Genomic DNA, 22,202 nt, shown 5'->3' on the forward strand with positions numbered 1-22,202 from the left:
ACACACACACACACACACACACAAGCACACACACACACACACACCAGGCCATTACTGAGGTGGGATGTGGAGAGCTTTAATCAAACTAATAAAAACTGAGCTGTGTGACCCCATGTCTAGACGACTTTAGTATCACTTTGATAAGTACACTCTTTATTACTTATTAAATCACTTCTCTGCCTGCCAGACATTTCACCTACTGGCTTCAGGTTTTCACCTCTGTTCCATGTGTACAGTTAAACAAAGTTGAATTCACTTTCATTCAGAGAGAAACTCATGCAGCTCAACTATTCAACATTTTGTCCATAAATGTTCTACAGAACAACACGGTTACGATCTAATACATTTATGCAACTGGTATTAGAACTGATTTGAATTTCCTTTGTCCAAACTGCCAAGTCATACAGATTACCAGCGGTGACAGTGACATTTGAGCAATCGGTTTTCTATCGCTCATTGACACATCACCGTGTGGGACTGTGGGTCAATTAACTTTGTCGGAGTGGGTGCCCTGATTCTAGTTTGTGAGCTAGGCAGGCTACTGCCGCGGAAGGTCTCCCACTCAGAAGTATGAGATGGGGCGGGGATAGGTTGACCTCAGGTCTCCCCACTGGAAGCCTGAGGAAGGGGGAGCTGAAGGGGGGGTTGGCCCAGTGAGCCGTACAAGGTAGAAACGCCACTGCAAAAGACAAAAACGTGTGTGTGTGTGTGTGTGTGTGTGTGTGTGTGTGTGTGTGTGTGTGTGTGTGTGTGTGTGTGTGTGTGTGTGTGTGTGTGTGTGTGTGTGTGTGTGTGTGTGTGTGTGTGTGTGTGTGTGTGTGTGTGTGTGTGTGTGTGTTTTCTCTATGCAGAACATAAGTGTTGTCTTTTGTAGCTGAGTTAGCACAGGGTCAAATGGTCCACTTGACTCAGACAGCCTAAAGCAGCAGAGTCTGGCTGGAGCTGGAGCTGGATGAACCAAAACACCTGCTATTACAACTACTACCACTCTTTGTAATGTATGTGACACCTGGACTCCACCAGAAATATAAATGACCATGTATTATGAGTGAGAATGGGTGGAAAAACATGACTTCAACAGGGATAATTGGCTAGTGAAATATGAAACATAAATTAAGGTGTTCTTGCGAGTATTTAACACAAACCAACCAGGAGGTGGTACGTTCACAACTCACACTCCAAAATACACACTCTGGGAAGTTTCACACACACGGCAAAACTGACACACACACACACACACACACACACACACACACACACACACACACACACACACACACACACACACACACACACACACACACACACACACACACACACACACACACACACACACACACACACACACACACACACACACAGACGCACACACGCACACACACACACACACACACACACACACACACACACACACACACACACACACACACACACACACACACACACACACACACACACACACACACACACACACACACACACACACACACACACACACACACACACACACACACACACACACACACACACACACACACACACACAGGGTAAATCACCCAGGAACAATACACAATTCAATTATAGATTCTCTCTTTCCCAGACAAATAAAAGGCCATAAAGGAGTTATGATATGCATATATTTGTAATCATAAGGAATCAGAATATAGCTGGTTCTCTAAAACGCATGCTACTCTCGGTATCGTAACACCAACATCGTGGTCAAGGTTTGTGAACAACAACTTTAATTTATGAAAGCTATTATGTCGTGAGATTAGCTGTAACAACAAAATTGCATAGAAATGTCCTTTATTACCGAGATATTTGGATACCATTTACGACCAAGATGGTAAGTAAAAAATGACTCCCTTTTAACGACTTAACTTCTTAAATGTTTCACTTCATGTGAACGTTTTAAAAAAAACATTTTGTTGTGGAAAGATTTTCCTCATAATCCTTCATCATGGTCGTTTAGTTTCTATCTATTTAACCATTCTGTATGAATGCTCAGCACAGCTCCTCCCTCCTCAAGCCATAGTCATCTTACTGCATCTCTCACTGTCAAACGGACAGATGGTAAAGGAGAAACATGGGGTTTTGTTTAGGCAGCAGTAACTGCTTTGCCTATGGAAATTGGAATGTGGTTTAAAAAACAGGCCTATAGAGTTTTTCTATACTCTCTTCTATGCCTTGCACTGCAAACACTGATTTAGCCAACGTCATATCAAAATAACATAGTAGATTGTAGATTTTGTAATACCACTGTTACTCTTACAATAACTGTCACAGCCTTTATAATCTCTTACTAACCATTTCATAAATAATGGTAATTACAGATACACCAACAATACTTTTACTCTCCTAATGGTAACTACAGATACATCAACATATTGTTACTCTCCTAATGGTAACTACAGATACATCAACATATTGTTACTCTCCTAATGGTAACTACAGATACATCAACATATTGTTACCCTCCTAATGGTAACTACAGATACATCAACATATTGTTACTCTCCTAATGGTAACTACAGATACATCAACATATTGTTACTCTCCTAATGGTAACTACAGATACATCAACATATTGTTACTATCCTAATGGTAACTACAGATACATCAACATATTGTTACTCTCCTAATGGTAACTACAGATACATCAACATATTGTTACTCTCTTAATGGTAACTACAGATACATCAACCTATTGTTACCCTCCTAATGGTAACTACAGATACATCAACATATTGTTACTCTCCTAATGGTAACTACAGATACATCAACATATCGTTACTCTCCTAATGGTAACTACAGATACATCAACATATTGTTACTCTCCTAATGGTAACTACAGATACATCAACATATTGTTACTCTCTTAATGGTAACTACAGATACATCAACATATTGTTACTCTCCTAATGGTAACTACAGATACATCAACATATTGTTACTCTCCTAATGGTAACTACAGATACATCAACATATTGTTACTCTCTTAATGGTAACTACAGATACATCAACATATTGTTACTCTCCTAATGGTAACTACAGATACATCAACATATTGTTACTCTCCTAATGGTAACTACAGATACATCAACATATTGTTACTCTCCTAATGGTAACTACAGATACATCAACATATTGTTACTCTCTTAATGGTAACTACAGATACATCAACATATTGTTACCCTCCTAATGGTAACTACAGATACATCAACATATTGTTACTCTCCTAATGGTAACTACAGATACATCAACAATATTCTTACCCTCCTAATGGTAATCATAATAGTGACTGCAGCACTAATGATGGTAATGATGATAATAAAGATGTTTAAATCAAACGCACAATGGTGCCGTTATGTGGAGCCCACCCCCTCTGGTTGACTCTGGGGTTGCCAGGTCGCGACTTAGGTCACCCCATGTCACTCCAGGCTAGGGATAGGGGTCAGGGGTCATGCCTAATTGAGGCATTTGGTAAGCACCTTTAGCTCTGCTCAAGTGGGTTTGTGTCTGTCTACAATAGGGCTTGGCGTTACCACCTCTCTTCACCCTCTCTCTACCGCTCTCTCTCTTCACCCTCTCTCTACCGCTCTCTCTCTTCACCCTCTCTCTACCGCTCTCTCTCTTCACCCTCTCTCTACCGCTCTCTCTCTTCACCCTCTCTCTACCGCTCTCTCTCTTCACCCTCTCTCTACCGCTCTCTCTCTTCACCCTCTCTCTACCGCTCTCTCTCTTCACCCTCTCTCTACCGCTCTCTCTCTTCACCCTCTCTCTACCGCTCTCTCTCTTCACCCTCTCTCTACCGCTCTCTCTCTTCACCCTCTCTCTACCGCTCTCTCTCTTCACCCTCTCTCTACCGCTCTCTCTCTTCTCACTCTCGAGGTTGAGGGTTGCGTTCCACAACAGAGGGAGGACTAGAGGTGACTTGCTGTGTTTAAAGGACTAGTTGATGTTGATCTGAAGGCAGGCCTGAGACTGTGATTAAAGTAACACACAGACAGAAGACAGCTTCACTGATACACCAGGTGACCAGATGATACAACCTGACCCGATGACAATGACCACCGTTCAACAGACTCAAACACAGTGTTAAAGAGCCAAACGGTACATTCTGAGACATACATTTTCAAGTAAATAGCAATGTTTCCACAAAGTGAAGCAGAAACAAAGCATTTTTTAACAGGAAGAAGAACAGACATACTTGGAGTAGAACTGTCATTTGGAAAGAGTTAAATATAGTAGTAGCTGCCCTCAAGAGAGTTGTTCTCAAACAATGCAGGATCTACAGCGGATGGTGAAGATGCAAGGCCCTCCAGCGGATGGTGAAGATGCCCCAGTACATCCCTGGGACCGTGCTTCCACCCATCCAGGACATCTACTCAAAACGGTGCATGAGAAGGGCCTGCAGCATCATCAAGGACCCCGCACACCCCAGCCAAGAGCTGTTCACTCCCTTACCGCCGTGCAGACGGTATCGGAGCTTGAGGTCTGATAACAACAAGCTCACAGACTTTTCTATCTACAAGCCATCAGACTGCTCAACACTTAAACTGGACTGACCACCTGTTCTGACTCTAGTACACATGCACTCACTTACGCACACACCCACACGGACATATACACATCCAGACACACACACACACACACATACATTCATGCTACACATACATCACAACTGCTGCTACCAGACTCTTATTATGATTGCCAAATGCTGCAAAATTGTAACACTGGCCCCCCCAATCCCCTCTTCCATTTACATTACATTTAAGTCAGTTAGCAGACGCTCTTATCCAGAGCGACTTACAAATTGGTGCATTCACCTTATGACATCCAGTGGAACAGCCACTTTACAATAGTGCATCTAAATCTTTTAAGGGGGGGGGGGTGAGAAGGATTACTTTATCCTATCCTAGGTATTCCTTAAAGAGGTGGGGTTTCAGGTGTCTCCGGAAGGTGGTGATTGACTCCGCTGTCCTGGCGTCGTGAGGGAGTTTGTTCCACCATTGGGGGGGCCAGAGCAGCGAACAGTTTTGACTGGGCTGAGCGGGAACTGTACTTCCTCAGTGGTAGGGAGGCGAGCAGGCCAGAGGTGGATGAACGCAGTGCCCTTGTTTGGGTGTAGGGCCTGATCAGAGCCTGGAGGTACTGAGGTGCCGTTCCCCTCACAGCTCCGTAGGCAAGCACCATGGTCTTGTAGCGGATGCGAGCTTCAACTGGAAGCCAGTGGAGAGAGCGGAGGAGCGGGGTGACGTGAGAGAACTTGGGAAGGTTGAACACCAGACGGGCTGCGGTGTTCTGGATGAGTTGTAGGGGTTTAATGGCACAGGCAGGGAGCCCAGCCAACAGCGAGTTGCAGTAACCCAGACGGGAGATGACAAGTGCCTGGATTAGGACCTGCGCCGCTTCCTGTGTGAGGCAGGGTCGTACTCTGTGGATGTTGTAGAGCATCTTCCCCAAAACACGTGTAAATGTTGGGACTATAAATTGTGCCTTTCTGTATTATACTTATGCTAACATGTTTATTCTGTTCTACTGAGCCATTTACTTTTCCATTGAAATGTCCATTGATATTTATAGGAAAAACACAGAGGTTGACACGAGGAAAAGAGAAGGAGAGACATTTTAATTTTAGAGCAAGTAAAGCTGAACTCTTGCTGTTACCTATTGTTCACTCAACAAAGAAATAAATATGTTATTTAGGTTCAGACGTGTGTGTTTTTTGGTGGGGAGGGGGCAGTTTGAAAGGGGATGGTATGGACAGACAGGTATGGAGAGAGAGAGAGAGAGAGAGAGAGAGAGAGAGAGAGAGAGAGAGAGAGAGAGAGAGAGAGAGAGAGAGAGAGAGAGAGAGAGAGAGAGAGAGAGAGAGAGAGAGAGAGTTGAAAAATGCTTTGTGCTGACAGATGAGTGGTGACAGTGAAACAGAGAGAAGGAAATAGAGGGAGAAGACCCACAGCCTTCTCCGCCTGAGGGCCTGTCATTCTTGAAAAGTGAAGGGAACAAAGACGCAGAGATTGCAATGCAGTTAAAGGAGTTAGGCAGTAATAACCATCACACAAACACTGCAGATGCGTCATTTGTGTGTGTGTGAAAAATGTAACATTTGTTAAACGTGTGAGAAAATATTACGTAGACTGTAGTGGGTGTATTCTGGGAATATATCTAAAGCGTGTGGCCAGACAAGACCAGAAACGTCAGTCTGTCAGGTCAGGTGAGTTTGGTTATAAAACACAGCGCTGACAGACAAGCTTTCACACACTTGCACACAAACACACACATGCACGCATATACAAGAGAGGGGAATGAGTTTAAACTACAAAAGTATACACATTTATACATAAACAAATGCTATCAAAACATGTTTTTACAACAGCATAAAATTGTACAAAGAAATTTGGCTATACGACTGTTTCCATTTCCAGACCCCCAGAACAGTTACACATAAGAATGAAATACCTACAGTATATCTAACCAACTAAACTAATATCCATATGTGAATCAGGGAATGTAGATAACAAAATGAAGATCAGATGGTAGTCATTGGCGTATGGAATTTAGATCTCTAAGACACTGATCTAGAGTCAGTTTATCATTTTCCACCCTGATGGTTAAGGTTAGGGATTAGAGAGGATAAGCTGATCCTAGACCTGTGCTAATGGCTGACCTGGGAGTTCGGTGGGACTGAGAGTATTGTTGCTGAGGGCCATTAGTTGACACTCTCCAGGCATCTTGGGTCTGGGAACATTAGTGTTTGGATCTTTGACTTCAAACTCATACCTCCAGCCATACAACACGCACCAACCACACACATTAACAAGCACCAACCAACCAACCACACACACACACACACACACACACACACACACACACACACACACACACACACACACACACACACACACACACACACACACACACACACACACACACACACACACACACACACACACACACACACACACACACACACACACACACACACACACACACACACACACACACACAGTGAACTACACTCTTACACTCAATGTTGCTATTCACAGCGACTCACACAAAACATTATACATGTGATTGGCACTTCTCATAAATACCAGGATCACTAACACACAGTGACATGAGTACTCTGACACATCACATATACAGTGATGAATAACTGTAGTAAAACTCCACTGACTTCACTCACACAGAGAAAGATATCCAGTCTGAGTAAGTGACACAGAGAGTTGTGGAGGTAGAGAATAAGAGAAAGATATCCAGTCTGAGTAAGTGACACAGAGAGTTGTGGAGGTAGAGAATAAGAGAAAGATATCCAGTCTGAGTAAGTGACACAGAGAATTGTGGAGGTAGAGAATAAGAGAAAGATATCCAGTCTGAGTAAGTGACACAGAGAGTTGTGGAGGTAGAGAATAAGAGAAAGATATCCAGTCTGAGTAAGTGACACAGAGAGTTGTGGAGGTAGAGAATAAGAGAAAGATATCCAGTCTGAGTAAGTGACACAGAGAGTTGTGGAGGTAGAGAATAAGAGAAAGATATCCAGTCTGAGTAAGTGACACAGAGAGTTGTGGAGGTAGAGAATAAGAGAAAGATATCCAGTCTGAGTAAGTGACACAGAGAGTTGTGGAGGTAGAGAATAAGAGAAAGATATCCAGTCTGAGTAAGTGACACAGAGAGTTGTGGAGGTAGAGAATAAGAGAAAGATATCCAGTCTGAGTAAGTGACACAGAGAGTTGTGGAGGTAGAGAATAAGAGAAAGATATCCAGTCTGAGTAAGTGACACATAGAGTTCTGGTGGTAGAGAATAAGAGAAAGATATCCAGTCTGAGTAAGTGACACAGAGAGTTGTGGAGGTAGAGAATAAGAGAAGGATATCCAGTCTGAGTAAGTGACACAGAGAGTTGTGGAGGTAGAGAATAAGAGAAAGATATCCAGTCTGAGTAAGTGACACAGAGAGTTGTGGAGGTAGAGAATAAGAGAAAGATATCCAGTCTGAGTAAGTGACACAGAGAATTGTGGAGGTAGAGAATAAGAGAAAGATATCCAGTCTGAGTAAGTGACACAGAGAGTTGTGGAGGTAGAGAATAAGAGAAAGATATCCAGTCTGAGTAAGTGACACAGAGAGTTGTGGAGGTAGAGAATAAGAGAAAGATATCCAGTCTGAGTAAGTGACACAGAGAGTTGTGGAGGTAGAGAATAAGAGAAAGATATCCAGTCTGAGTAAGTGACACAGAGAGTTGTGGAGGTAGAGAATAAGAGAAAGATATCCAGTCTGAGTAAGTGACACAGAGAGTTGTGGAGGTAGAGAATAAGAGAAAGATATCCAGTCTGAGTAAGTGACACAGAGAGTTGTGGAGGTAGAGAATAAGAGAAAGATATCCAGTCTGAGTAAGTGACACAGAGAGTTGTGGAGGTAGAGAATAAGAGAAAGATATCCAGTCTGAGTAAGTGACACATAGAGTTCTGGTGGTAGAGAATAAGAGAAAGATATCCAGTCTGAGTAAGTGACACAGAGAGTTCTGGTGGTAGAGAATAAGAGAAAGATATCCAGTCTGAGTAAGTGACACATAGAGTTGTGGAGGTAGAGAATAAGAGAAAGATATCCAGTCTGAGTAAGTGACACAGAGAGTTCTGGTGGTAGAGAATAAGAGAAAGATATCCAGTCTGAGTAAGTGACACATAGAGTTCTGGTGGTAGAGAATAAGAGAAAGATATCCAGTCTGAGTAAGTGACACAGAGAGTTGTGGAGGTAGAGAATAAGAGAAAGATATCCAGTCTGAGTAAGTGACACAGAGAGTTCTGGTGGTAGAGAATAAGAGAAAGATATCCAGTCTGAGTAAGTGACACAGAGAGTTGTGGAGGTAGAGAATAAGAGAAAGATATCCAGTCTGAGTAAGTGACACAGAGAGTTCTGGTGGTAGAGAATAAGAGAAAGATATCCAGTCTGAGTAAGTGACACATAGAGTTGTGGAGGTAGAGAATAAGAGAAAGATATCCAGTCTGAGTAAGTGACACAGAGAGTTCTGGTGGTAGAGAATAAGAGAAAGATATCCAGTCTGAGTAAGTGACACATAGAGTTCTGGTGGTAGAGAATAAGAGAAAGATATCCAGTCTGAGTAAGTGACACAGAGAGTTGTGGAGGTAGAGAATAAGAGAAAGATATCCAGTCTGAGTAAGTGACACAGAGAGTTGTGGAGGTAGAGAATAAGAGAAAGATATCCAGTCTGAGTAAGTGACACAGAGAGTTGTGGTGGTAGAGAATAAGAGAAATATATCCAGTCTGAGTAAGTGACACAGAGAGTTCTGGTGGTAGAGAATAAGAGAAAGATATCCAGTCTGAGTAAGTGACACAGAGAGTTCTGGTGGTAGAGAATAAGAGAAAGATATCCAGTCTGAGTAAGTGACACAGAGAGTTGTGGAGGTAGAGAATAAGAGAAAGATATCCAGTCTGAGTAAGTGACACATAGAGTTCTGGTGGTAGAGAATAAGAGAAAGATATCCAGTCTGAGTAAGTGACACAGAGAGTTCTGGTGGTAGAGAATAAGAGAAAGATATCCAGTCTGAGTAAGTGACACAGAGAGTTCTGGTGGTAGAGAATAAGAGAAAGATATCCAGTCTGAGTAAGTGACACATAGAGTTCTGGTGGTAGAGAATAAGAGAAAGATATCCAGTCTGAGTAAGTGACACAGAGAGTTGTGGAGGTAGAGAATAAGTGTCATGTTTGTCATTTATTATCATGTCTTGTCCCTGTGCTCCCCATTCTATTCGTTTCCCTCTGCTGGTCTTATTTGGTTCTTTCCCTCCTTCTATCCCTCTCTCTCCCCCTCCCTCTCTCACTCTCTCGCTCTCTCTTCTCTCTATCGTTCCGTTCCTGCTCCCAGCTGTTCCTATTCCCCTAATCATCATTTAGTCTTCCCACACCTGGTCCCGATCCTTTCCCCTGATTAGAGTCCCTATTTATTCCTTTGTGTTCCGTTCCTGTCCCGTCGGTTCCTTGTTTAGTATTCACCATGCTGTGATTGCGTTTCGCCCTGTCCTGTCGTGTTTTTGCTGTGATTGTGTATCGCCCTGTCCTGTCGTGTTTTTTGCCTTCATCAGATGCTGCGTGTGAGCAGGTGTCTCTGTCTACTGCGGCCTGCGCCTACCCGAAGCGACCTGCAGTCTGTGGCCGCTTCTCCAGTTATTCCCTGTTTGGACTTAAATAAACTCTGTTTCTGTTAAGTCGCTTTTGGGTCCTCTTTCACCTGCATGACAGAAGGAACCGACCAAGGAATGGACCCAGCGACTTCAGACGCTCGTTACACTGCCGTCGAGATCCAAGGAGCCATGCTCGGCAGACACGAGCAGGAATTGTCTGCTGCTCGCCATGCCGTGGAGAACCTGGCCGCTCAGGTTTCCGACCTCTCTGGACAGTTCCAGAGTCTACGTCTCGTGCCACCTGTTACTTCCTGGCCTGCCGAGCCTCCAGAACCTAGGGTTAATAACCCACCTTGCTACTCCGGGCAGCCCACTGAGTGCCGCTCCTTTCTCACGCAGTGTGAGATTGTGTTCTCTCTCCAACCCAACACATACTCTAGAGAGAGAGCTCGGGTTGCTTACGTCATTTCACTCCTTACTGGCCGGGCTCGAGAATGGGGCACAGCTATCTGGGAGGCAAGGGCTGATTGCTCTAACAAGTTCCAGAACTTTAAAGAGGAGATGATTCGGGTTTTTGACCGTTCAGTTTTTGGTAGGGAGGCTTCTAGGGCCCTGGCTTCCTTATGCCAAGGTGAACGGTCCATAACGGATTATTCTATTGAGTTTCGCACTCTTGCTGCCTCTAGTGAGTGGAACGAGCCGGCGCTGCTCGCTCGTTTTCTGGAGGGACTCCACGCAGTGGTTAAGGATGAGATTCTCTCCCGGGAGGTTCCTTCAGATGTGGACTCTTTGATTGCTCTCGCCATCCGCATAGAACGACGGGTAGATCTTCGTCACCGGGCTCGTGGAAGAGAGCTCGCATCAACGGTGTTTCCCTGCTCCGCATCGCAACCATCTCCCTCCTCTGGCTCAGAGTCTGAGCCCATGCAGCTGGGAGGGATTCGCATCTCGACTAAGGAGAGGGAACGGAGGATCACCAACCGCCTGTGCCTCTATTGCGGAGTTGCTGGACATTTTGTTAATTCATGTCCAGTAAAAGCCAGAGCTCATCTGTAAGCGGAGGGCTACAGGTGAGCGCAACTACTCAAGTCTCTCCATCAAAATCCTGTACTACTTTGTCGGTCCATCTACGCTGGACCGGTTCGGGTGCTACATGTAGTGCCTTGATAGACTCTGGGGCTGAGGGTTGTTTCATGGACGAAGCATGGGTTCGGAAACATGACATTCCTTTCAGAGAGTTAGATAAGCCTACGCCCATGTTCGCCTTAGATGGTAGTCATCTTCCCAGTATCAGATTTGAGACACTACCTTTAACCCTCACAGTATCTGGTAACCACAGTGAGACTATTTCTTTTTTGATTTTTCGTTCACCGTTTACACCTGTTGTTTTGGGTCATCCCTGGCTAGTATGTCATAATCCTTCTATTAATTGGTCTAGTAATTCTATCCTATCCTGGAACGTTTCTTGTCATGTGAAGTGTTTAATGTCTGCCATCCCTCCCGTTTCTTCTGTCCCTACTTCTCAGGAGGAACCTGGCGATTTGACAGGAGTGCCGGAGGAATATCATGATCTGCGCACGGTCTTCAGTCGGTCCCGAGCCAACTCCCTTCCTCCTCACCGGTCGTATGATTGTAGTATTGATCTCCTTCCGGGGACCACTCCTCCTCGAGGTAGACTATACTCTCTGTCGGCTCCCGAACGTAAGGCTCTCGAGGATTATTTGTCTGTGTCTCTTGACGCCGGTACCATAGTGCCTTCTTCTTCTCCGGCCGGGCGGGGTTCTTTTTGTTAAGAAGAAGGACGGTACTCTGCGCCCCTGCGTGGATTATCGAGGGCTGAATGACATAACGGTTAAGAATCGTTATCCGCTTCCCCTTATGTCATCAGCCTTCGAGATTCTGCAGGGAGCCAGGTGCTTTACTAAGTTGGACCTTCGTAACGCTTACCATCTCGTGCGCATCAGAGAGGGGGACGAGTGGAAAACGGCGTTTAACACTCCGTTAGGGCATTTTGAGTACCGGGTTCTGCCGTTCGGTCTCGCCAATGCGCCAGCTGTTTTTCAGGCATTAGTTAATGATGTTCTGAGAGACATGCTGAACATTTTTGTTTTTGTCTATCTTGACGATATCCTGATTTTTTCTCCGTCACTCGAGATTCATGTTCAGCACGTTCGACGTGTTCTACAGCGCCTTTTAGAGAATTGTCTCTACGTAAAGGCTGAGAAGTGCTCTTTTCATGTCTCCTCCGTTACTTTTCTCGGTTCCGTTATTTCCGCTGAAGGCATTCAGATGGATTCCGCTAAGGTCCAAGCTGTCAGTGATTGGCCCGTTCCAAGGTCACGTGTCGAGTTGCAGCGCTTTTTAGGTTTCGCTAATTTCTATCGGCGTTTCATTCGTAATTTCGGTCAAGTTGCTGCCCCTCTCACAGCTCTTACTTCTGTCAAGACGTGTTTTAAGTGGTCCGGTTCCGCCCAGGGAGCTTTTGATCTTCTAAAAGAACGTTTTACGTCCGCTCCTATCCTCGTTACTCCTGACGTCACTAGACAATTCATTGTCGAGGTTGACGCTTCAGAGGTAGGCGTGGGAGCCATTCTATCCCAGCGCTTCCAGTCTGACGATAAGGTTCATCCTTGCGCTTATTTTTCTCATCGCCTGTCGCCATCTGAGCGCAACTATGATGTGGGTAACCGTGAACTGCTCGCCATCCGCTTAGCCCTAGGCGAATGGCGACAGTGGTTGGAGGGGGCGACCGTTCCTTTTGTCGTTTGGACAGACCATAAGAACCTTGAGTACATCCGTTCTGCCAAACGACTTAATGCCCGTCAAGCTCGTTGGGCGTTGTTTTTCGCTCGTTTCGAGTTTGTGATTTCTTACCGTCCGGGTAGCAAGAACACCAAGCCTGATGCCTTATCCCGTCTGTTTAGTTCTTCTGTGGCTTCTACTGATCCCGAGGGGATTCTTCCTTATGGGCGTGTTGTCGGGTTAACAGTCTGGGGAATTGAAAGACAGGTTAAGCAAGCACTCACGCACACTGCGTCGCCGCGCGCTTGTCCTAGTAACCTCCTTTTCGTTCCTGTTTCCACTCGTCTGGCTGTTCTTCAGTGGGCTCACTCTGCCAAGTTAGCTGGTCATCCCGGTGTTCGAGGCACTCTTGCGTCTATTCGCCAGCGCTTTTGGTGGCCGACTCAGGAGCGTGACACGCGCCGTTTCGTGGCTGCTTGTTCGGACTGCGCGCAGACTAAGTCGGGTAACTCTCCTCCTGCCGGTCGCCTCAGACCGCTCCCCATTCCTTCTCGACCATGGTCTCACATTGCCTTAGACTTCATTACCGGTCTGCCTTTGTCTGCGGGGAAGACTGTGATTCTGACGGTTGTCGATAGGTTCTCTAAGGCGGCACATTTCATTCCCCTCGCTAAACTTCCTTCCGCTAAGGAGACGGCACAAATCATTATTGAGAATGTATTCAGAATTCATGGCCTCCCGTTAGACGCCGTTTCAGACAGAGGCCCGCAATTCACGTCACAGTTTTGGAGGGAGTTCTGTCGTTTGATTGGTGCGTCCGTCAGTCTCTCTTCCGGGTTTCATCCCCAGTCTAACGGTCAAGCAGAGAGGGCCAATCAGACGATTGGTCGCATACTACGCAGCCTTTCTTTCAGAAACCCTGCGTCTTGGGCAGAACAGCTCCCCTGGGCAGAATACGCTCACAATTCGCTTCCTTCGTCTGCTACCGGGTTATCTCCGTTTCAGAGTAGTCTGGGTTACCAGCCTCCTCTGTTCTCATCCCAGCTTGCCGAGTCCAGCGTTCCCTCCGCTCAAGCGTTTGTCCAACGTTGTGAGCGCACCTGGAGGAGGGTGAGGTCTGCACTTTGCCGTTACAGGGCACAGACGGTGAGAGCCGCCAATAAACGCAGGATTAAGAGTCCAAGGTATTGTTGCGGCCAGAGAGTGTGGCTTTCCACTCGCAACCTTCCTCTTACGACAGCTTCTCGTAAGTTGACTCCGCGGTTCATTGGTCCGTTCCGTGTCTCCCAGGTCGTCAATCCTGTCGCTGTGCGACTGCTTCTTCCGCGACATCTTCGTCGCGTCCATCCTGTCTTCCATGTCTCCTGTGTTAAGCCCTTTCTTCGCACCCCCGTTCGTCTTCCCTCCCCCTCCCGTCCTTGTCGAGAGCGCACCTATTTACAAGGTACATAAGATCATGGACATGCGTTCTCGGGACGGGGTCACCAATACTTAGTGGATTGGGAGGGTTACGGTCCTGAGGAGAGGAGTTGGGTTCCGTCTCGGGACGTGCTGGACCGTTCACTCATCGATGATTTCCTCCGTTGCCGCCAGGATTCCTCCTCGAGTGCGCCAGGAGGCGCTCGGTGAGTGGGGGGTACTGTCATGTTTGTCATTTATTATCATGTCTTGTCCCTGTGCTCCCCATTATATTCGTTTCCCTCTGCTGGTCTTATTTGGTTCTTTCCCTCCTTCTATCCCTCTCTCTCCCCCTCCCTCTCTCACTCTCTCGCTCTCTCTTCTCTCTATCGTTCCGTTCCTGCTCCCAGCTGTTCCTATTCCCCTAATCATCATTTAGTCTTCCCACACCTGTTCCCGATCCTTTCCCCTGATTAGAGTCCCTATTTATTCCTTTGTGTTCCGTTCCTGTCCCGTCGGTTCCTTGTTTAGTATTCACCATGCTGTGATTGCGTTTCGCCCTGTCCTGTCGTGTTTTTGCTGTGATTGTGTATCGCCCTGTCCTGTCGTGTTTTTTGCCTTCATCAGATGCTGCGTGTGAGCAGGTGTCTCTGTCTACTGCGGCCTGCGCCTACCCGAAGCGACCTGCAGTCTGTGGCCGCTTCTCCAGTTATTCCCTGTTTGGACTTAAATAAACTCTGTTTCTGTTAAGTCGCTTTTGGGTCCTCTTTCACCTGCATGACAATAAGAGAAAGATATCCAGTCTGAGTAAGTGACACAGAGAGTTGTGGAGGTAGAGAATAAGAGAAAGATATCCAGTCTGAGTAAGTGACACAGAGAGTTGTGGTGGTAGAGAATAAGAGAAAGATATCCAGTCTGAGTAAGTGACACAGAGAGTTCTGGTGGTAGAGAATAAGAGAAAGATATCCAGTCTGAGTAAGTGACACAGAGAGTTCTGGTGGTAGAGAATAAGAGAAAGATATCCAGTCTGAGTAAGTGACACAGAGAGTTGTGGAGGTAGAGAATAAGAGAAAGATATCCAGTCTGAGTAAGTGACACATAGAGTTCTGGTGGTAGAGAATAAGAGAAAGATATCCAGTCTGAGTAAGTGACACAGAGAGTTCTGGTGGTAGAGAATAAGAGAAAGATATCCAGTCTGAGTAAGTGACACAGAGAGTTGTGGAGGTAGAGAATAAGAGAAAGATATCCAGTCTGAGTAAGTGACACATAGAGTTCTGGTGGTAGAGAATAAGAGAAAGATATCCAGTCTGAGTAAGTGACACATAGAGTTCTGGTGGTAGAGAATAAGAGAAAGATATCCAGTCTGAGTAAGTGACACAGAGAGTTGTGGAGGTAGAGAATAAGAGAAAGATATCCAGTCTGAGTAAGTGACACATAGAGTTCTGGTGGTAGAGAATAAGAGAAAGATATCCAGTCTGAGTAAGTGACACATAGAGTTCTGGTGGTAGAGAATAAGAGAAAGATATCCAGTCTGAGTAAGTGACACAGAGAGTTGTGGAGGTAGAGAATAAGAGAAAGATATCCAGTCTGAGTAAGTGACACAGAGTTCTGGTGGTAGAGAATAAGAGAAAGATATCCAGTCTGAGTAAGTGACACAGAGAGTTGTGGTGGTAGAGAATAAGAGAAAGATATCCAGTCTGAGTAAGTGACACAGAGAGTTGTGGTGGTAGAGAATAAGAGAAAGATATCCAGTCTGAGTAAGTGACACAGAGAGTTGTGGTGGTAGAGAATAAGAGAAAGATATCCAGTCTGAGTAAGTGACACAGAGAGTTGTGGTGGTAGAGAATAAGAGAAAGATATCCAGTCTGAGTAAGTGACACATAGAGTTCTGGTGGTAGAGAATAAGAGAAAGATATCCAGTCTGAGTAAGTGACACAGAGAGTTGTGGAGGTAGAGAATAAGAGAAAGATATCCAGTCTGAGTAAGTGACACAGAGAGTTGTGGAGGTAGAGAATAAGAGAAAGATATCCAGTCTGAGTAAGTGACACAGAGAGTTGTGGAGGTAGAGAATAAGAGAAGGGGGCTCTCCATGTAGTAAATTTAGACACACTGACCATGGCGTCTGCCAAGCCACTATATACACACTGCTTTTACTAGAGCTGGCCCTCACTCTGGTGGGACATACAGAATGGTGTGTTGTGTTCATCTCTTAGAGAAGTGTGTGTGCTCCCTCCACAAAATACAGCTGACAGATCTTTTTATAGATAATTAAACGTGGGCTTATGAGTGAAGTTTAGTAATTCATTCAGCAATCCTCCTCCTCATCCTCATGCCAAGACAGTTACTGGATGTGCTCACTAATATTCCATCAGACATTAGGAAAATATATCTGAAATAGATTTGTCGGGAGTCCGCTACATTGGCAAGGGGCAAGATAGGCATAGCATAGAGCAATATGCCATAGATCAGCACACCGAGGTCAGCACACTATTATTGATCAGCATTACATCACAGCAAGAAGGAAGACAACAGCTTAACTATAGCTTGGTCCATAGACAATGATAGCAAAAGTTTTAATTTGAACAAATGAAGTAAACAGGGCAACAAACAGTTTACAAGGTTGCAATGTTTATACCGTTCATAATTTAATACTGTACATGTCAAATACAATTAATGCGTACATGTTGCTTTTGCGAAAAATTGTGCACATGCTGTATGAGTAAGTCACAAATGTGTGTACGCAGGTGCACACAAACTCATACACACATTCAGACATGTAAGCTGGTGCACACACACTCATACACACACGTTCAGACATGTAAGCTGGTGCACACACACTCATACACACACGTTCAGACATGTAAGCTGGTGCACACACACTCATACACACACGTTCAGACATGTAAACTGGTGCACACACACTCATACACACACGTTCAGAGATGTAAGCTGGTGCACACACACTCATACACACACGTTCAGACATGTAAGCTGGTGCACACACACTCATACACACACGTTCAGACATGTAAGCTGGTGCACACACACTCATACACACACGTTCAGACATGTAAACTGGTGCACACACACTCATACACACACGTTCAGACATGTAAACTGGTGCACACACACTCATACACACGTTCAGAGATGTAAGCTGGTGCACACACACTCATACACACACGTTCAGACATGTAAGCTGGTGCACACACACTCATACACACACGTTCAGACATGTAAGCTGGTGCACACACACTCATACACACACGTTCAGACATGTAAGCTGGTGCACACACACACATATACACACGTTCAGACATGTAAGCTGGTGCACACACACTCATACACACACGTTCAGACATTTAAACTGGTGCACACACACTCATACACACACGTTCAGACATGTAAGCTGGTGCACACACACTCATACACACCCGTTCAGACATGTAAACTGGTGCACACACACTCATACACACACGTTCAGACACGTAAGCTGGTGCACACACACTCATACACACACGTTCAGACATGTAAGCTGGTGCATCCTTCCTGTTTGGCCCTGTCCGGGGGTGTCCTCGGATGGGGCCACAGTGTCTCCTGACCCCTCCTGTCTCAGCCTCCAGTATTTATGCTGCAGTAGTTTATGTGTCGGGGGGCTAGGGTCAGTTTGTTTATCTGGAGTACTTCTCCTGTCCTATTCGGTGTCCTGTGTAAATCTAAGTGTGCGTTCTCTAATTCTCTCCTTCTCTCTTTCTTTCTCTCTCTCGGAGGACCTGAGCCCTAGAACCATGCCCCAGGACTACCTGACATGATGACTCCTTGCTGTCCCCAGTCCACCTGGCCATGCTGCTGCTCCAGTTTCAACTGGCCTGGGCCCTAGGACCATGTCCCAGGACTACCTGACATGAGGACTCCTTGCTGTCCCCAGTCCACCTGGCCATGCTCCTGCTCCAGTTTCAACTGTTCTGCCTTACTATTATTCAACCATGCTGGTCATTTATGAACATTTGAACATCTTGGCCACGTTCTGTTATAATCTCCACCCGGCACAGCCGGAAGAGGACTGGCCACCCCACATATGCTCTCTCTAATTCTCTCTTTCTTTCTCTCTCTCGGAGGACCTGAGCCCTAGGACCGTGCCCCAGGACTACCTGACATGATGGCTCCTTGCTGTCCCCAGTCCACCTGACTGTGCTGCTGCTCCAGTTTCAACTGTTCTGCCTTATTATTATTTGACCATGCTGGTCATTTATGAACATTTGAACATCTTGGTCATGTTCTGTTATAATCTCTACCCGGCACAGCCAGAAGAGGACTGGCCACCCCACATAGCCCGGTTCCTCTCTAGGTTTCTTCCTAGGTTTTGGCCTTTCTAGGGAGTTTTTCCTAGCCACCGTGCTTTTACACCTGCATTGTTTGCTGTTTGGGGTTTTAGGCTGGGTTTCTGTACAGCACTTTGAGATATCAGCTGACGTACGAAGGGCTATATAAATAAATTTGATTTGATTTTGATTTGCACACACACTCATACACACACGTTCAGACATGTAAGCTGGTGCACACACACACTCATACACACACGTTCAGACACGTAAGCTGGTGCACACACACTCATACACACACGTTCAGACATGTAAGCTGGTGCACACACACTCATACACACACGTTCAGACATGTAAGCTGGTGCACACACACTCATAAACACGTTCAGACATGTAAACTGGTGCACACACATACACAGAAGTGCCATGCCCATAAGGGGCACAGGGGCACGAGCCCATCTAGATTTGTCCTCTTTCTTTTTCCCTTTTCCCCCTTTTTTCCCCACTCTTGTTTGTGATTTGTCAGATTGCTGAACAAATTACTAAACTTCACTCATAAGTCCACGTTTAAGTATGTATAAAAAGATCTGTCAGCTGTATTTTGTGGAGGGAGCACACTGACCACCCCCCATTCCCCTTAGTAAGTGGTTCCTTCCAAGGTGCACTGAGGAGCAAAGATATGCTAGGTGGGATGCTAGATTACTCTAGTGCATGCAGAAGGTGTCGTCAGTGGAGGAGGAGAGAGAGTGTCCAGTAACACACACAGCGTTTGATTTTATTTTAGCTGCCGGTGCTGGGCAGGACTCGCAGGAAGTATGTTTGTAAATTCATTTGATCAAGCTATATTGATTCCTTTTTTATTTATTAAAAAAACAAAAACATTTTGTTCTTTCTCTGTAATAGCAACTTTATGAAGTTGGCTTCAGCTAGCCAGCTAGATACTATCGGTTCCCAATCTCCCCACCTCATCATAGCTTACCAAGCCATTTCAGGCTATCAAGTTAGAGTAGCTAGCTTGTCTAACTATCTTAGCTGGCATGCCTGCCGGCAAGGTTGCTAGACTTTTAAAAAGCAAGCAATTACTAATGCACTGAATAAGACTTGCATTCCTTTGAATATTTTACTCAGATTTGAGCAGAGATACAGAGAAGCATATTTAGTTTCTTACATTTTGTATTTACCACCAGTACAGGCAGCTCAAGAGGTATGCTTAGATACACAGAAAAAAGCTTGGTTTAAATGTAATCTGGTACCTTATGATATGTTATGATATTTATGTATTAATTATGATGTCATGATATGTGCATGTACTGATGATGTGTGTTATGATCCCATGTTTAGTGTTGTAATGTGGATGTAATATCCCAGGCATGTTAGTGCAGTATATTGAGATGTGTGATTTACATCAGTCAGAATGACACTCTCATGTAAATGACAATTGAACAGTTAAAGAGGTATGCTTACATAACCTATGTAGAAAAACAGATATTTCTTTTATATAGAATTAGGAACAATGACTCTTGAAACTACCACCACCTCCTCCTTTCTCATGTACTTCATGCCCCCTCTAAAATAAGGGTGCATAACACCTCTGAACACACACACACACACACACACACACACACACACACACACACACACACACACACACACACACACACACACACACACACACACACACACACACACACACACACACACACACACACACATTTATTATTATTATTATTATTATTATTATTATTATTATTATTATTACACACACACACACACACACACACACACACACACACACACACACACACACACACACACACACACACACACACACACACACACACACACACACACACACACACACACACACACACACACACACACACACACACACACACACACACACACACACAGACACAGACACACACACAAAGCAGTGGGCAAAGCAGAGGCCCTAATGTCTGAGTATAGAGTTTGTATAGTGGCTGGCTTTGTCTACTCCTACAGTAGCTACCACATGATAGGTCTGTGCTTCTGTGCTGTGTGTGACCATAACATGGGGGTGGAAATATAATGACATGTAAAGACACATATTACAAAGTAATTGAGATGGAATTACACAGACATATATGTGCACATGTATAATGGCAAAGGGAGGAAATATACTGACATATAAGTACACATACTATGAAGACATGGAGGTGTATTACACTGACAAACAGTATATGTCCCCATAATATAAAAGTTAGTGCAGGCCGATGTGAGAATATATTGTGTCATGCAACGAATAGAAAACACAGTGTTCATGTCAGAATGTCACATCGGGAATTTGAGCATGTTTGAAAATGAAAAGATAGAAGATGTCATACAATCGGCAACACACACAAGAACGCAAAGAACATACAGAAACCTGAACATATCACACGCACTGGCACTCACGCATACAATACTGCACATGCACTCACACACATAATAATGGTCGAGCACAAGAGCACAAGAAAGAGGCGATCTTCTTTCATTCCTCTCCTTTTTTTATGTCTTTCTCACTCACTCGTTTTCCTTCCTCGCTCTCTTTAAATCTCTGTTCTCGATTAAGCTGTCCTCTGGAAACTCAAACTCTCCCCTCGTAGTGTCCCAATCCTCCCCAAACACACACAAACACTCTGTTTCAATTGTCTCCCCGTCCACACACACACACACACACACACACACACACACACACACACACACACACACACACACACACACACACACACACACACACACACACACACACACACACACACACACACACACACACACACACACACACACACACACACACACACACACACACACACACACACACACACACACACACACACACACACACACACACACACACACACACACTCTCTCTCTCTTGTCTTAGTCCTGCTCTGACATGTTCTCTTTGTCTTTCCTTCTCTCGCAAATCCACAGAAAGACTCAGAAAGAAAGAAAAAACTGGAAAAAGAGGGATGTTTTCATCTGTAACGCTCAATCAGAAACCCAAACTCACCGGATCTGGATTGTGTCTGGAGCACAGACAGACGGATGAAGGAAGAGAGTGAAAGAAGAGGTGAACAGAGGAGAAGTGTAGTGGAGTTCAGTTGGTCAGTCAGAAGTCCCTCTCAGAGCGAAGAATAATTCCTCTCGCTTTTTTCTTTTCTCGCTCTCTCCCCCTCTCTCACTCTCTTGCTCAGTCACTCACACACTCTCTCTCTCTTCTTGCTCTCTCTCTCTCCCCCACTGAAATCATTATGCACTTTGATTCACAAACCCTGCCTCTGTCACGTGATCCAACACTTCAAATATACAGCACATTTTTTACAAGCCACATAATGCCTGAAGGGATGGAAAATAGGGTCCAGAAAGCTTAGGTTTCAACTTCTCAGCCCCCCTCTCTTTCCTTCTCCCTCTCTCTCCCTCTTTCTTTGTCTCTCACTCTCTCCCTTCACTCTCCGTCCTACACGTTTGGATCGTCAGTTACCTAACTATTCTTGGATAATTCCTTTCCTTGACTGTTCCCATACCTCCCTTTATGCATCTTCATTTAAAAAACAAACAATTGTCCACCCAACT

At 45.0% G+C, this 22,202-nt stretch overlaps 1 protein-coding gene across 1 annotated transcript in view; it reads right to left on the reverse strand.

Annotated features, from left to right (window-relative positions):
- The window catches only part of LOC124031220 (retinoic acid receptor gamma-A-like), an 87,463-nt gene extending 65,603 nt beyond the window's left edge, over window positions 1–21,860 (reverse strand). The window contains exon 1 of the mRNA XM_046342242.1: window positions 21,640–21,860. The gene's annotated coding sequence lies outside the window, so the exon portion shown is untranslated. The remainder of the gene's footprint in view (window positions 1–21,639) is intronic.
- Window positions 21,861–22,202: the final 342 nt, after the last annotated feature.

This window comes from Oncorhynchus gorbuscha, linkage group LG03 (genome assembly GCF_021184085.1).
Source record: "Oncorhynchus gorbuscha isolate QuinsamMale2020 ecotype Even-year linkage group LG03, OgorEven_v1.0, whole genome shotgun sequence".
Taxonomy (NCBI): Eukaryota; Metazoa; Chordata; class Actinopteri; order Salmoniformes; family Salmonidae; genus Oncorhynchus; species Oncorhynchus gorbuscha.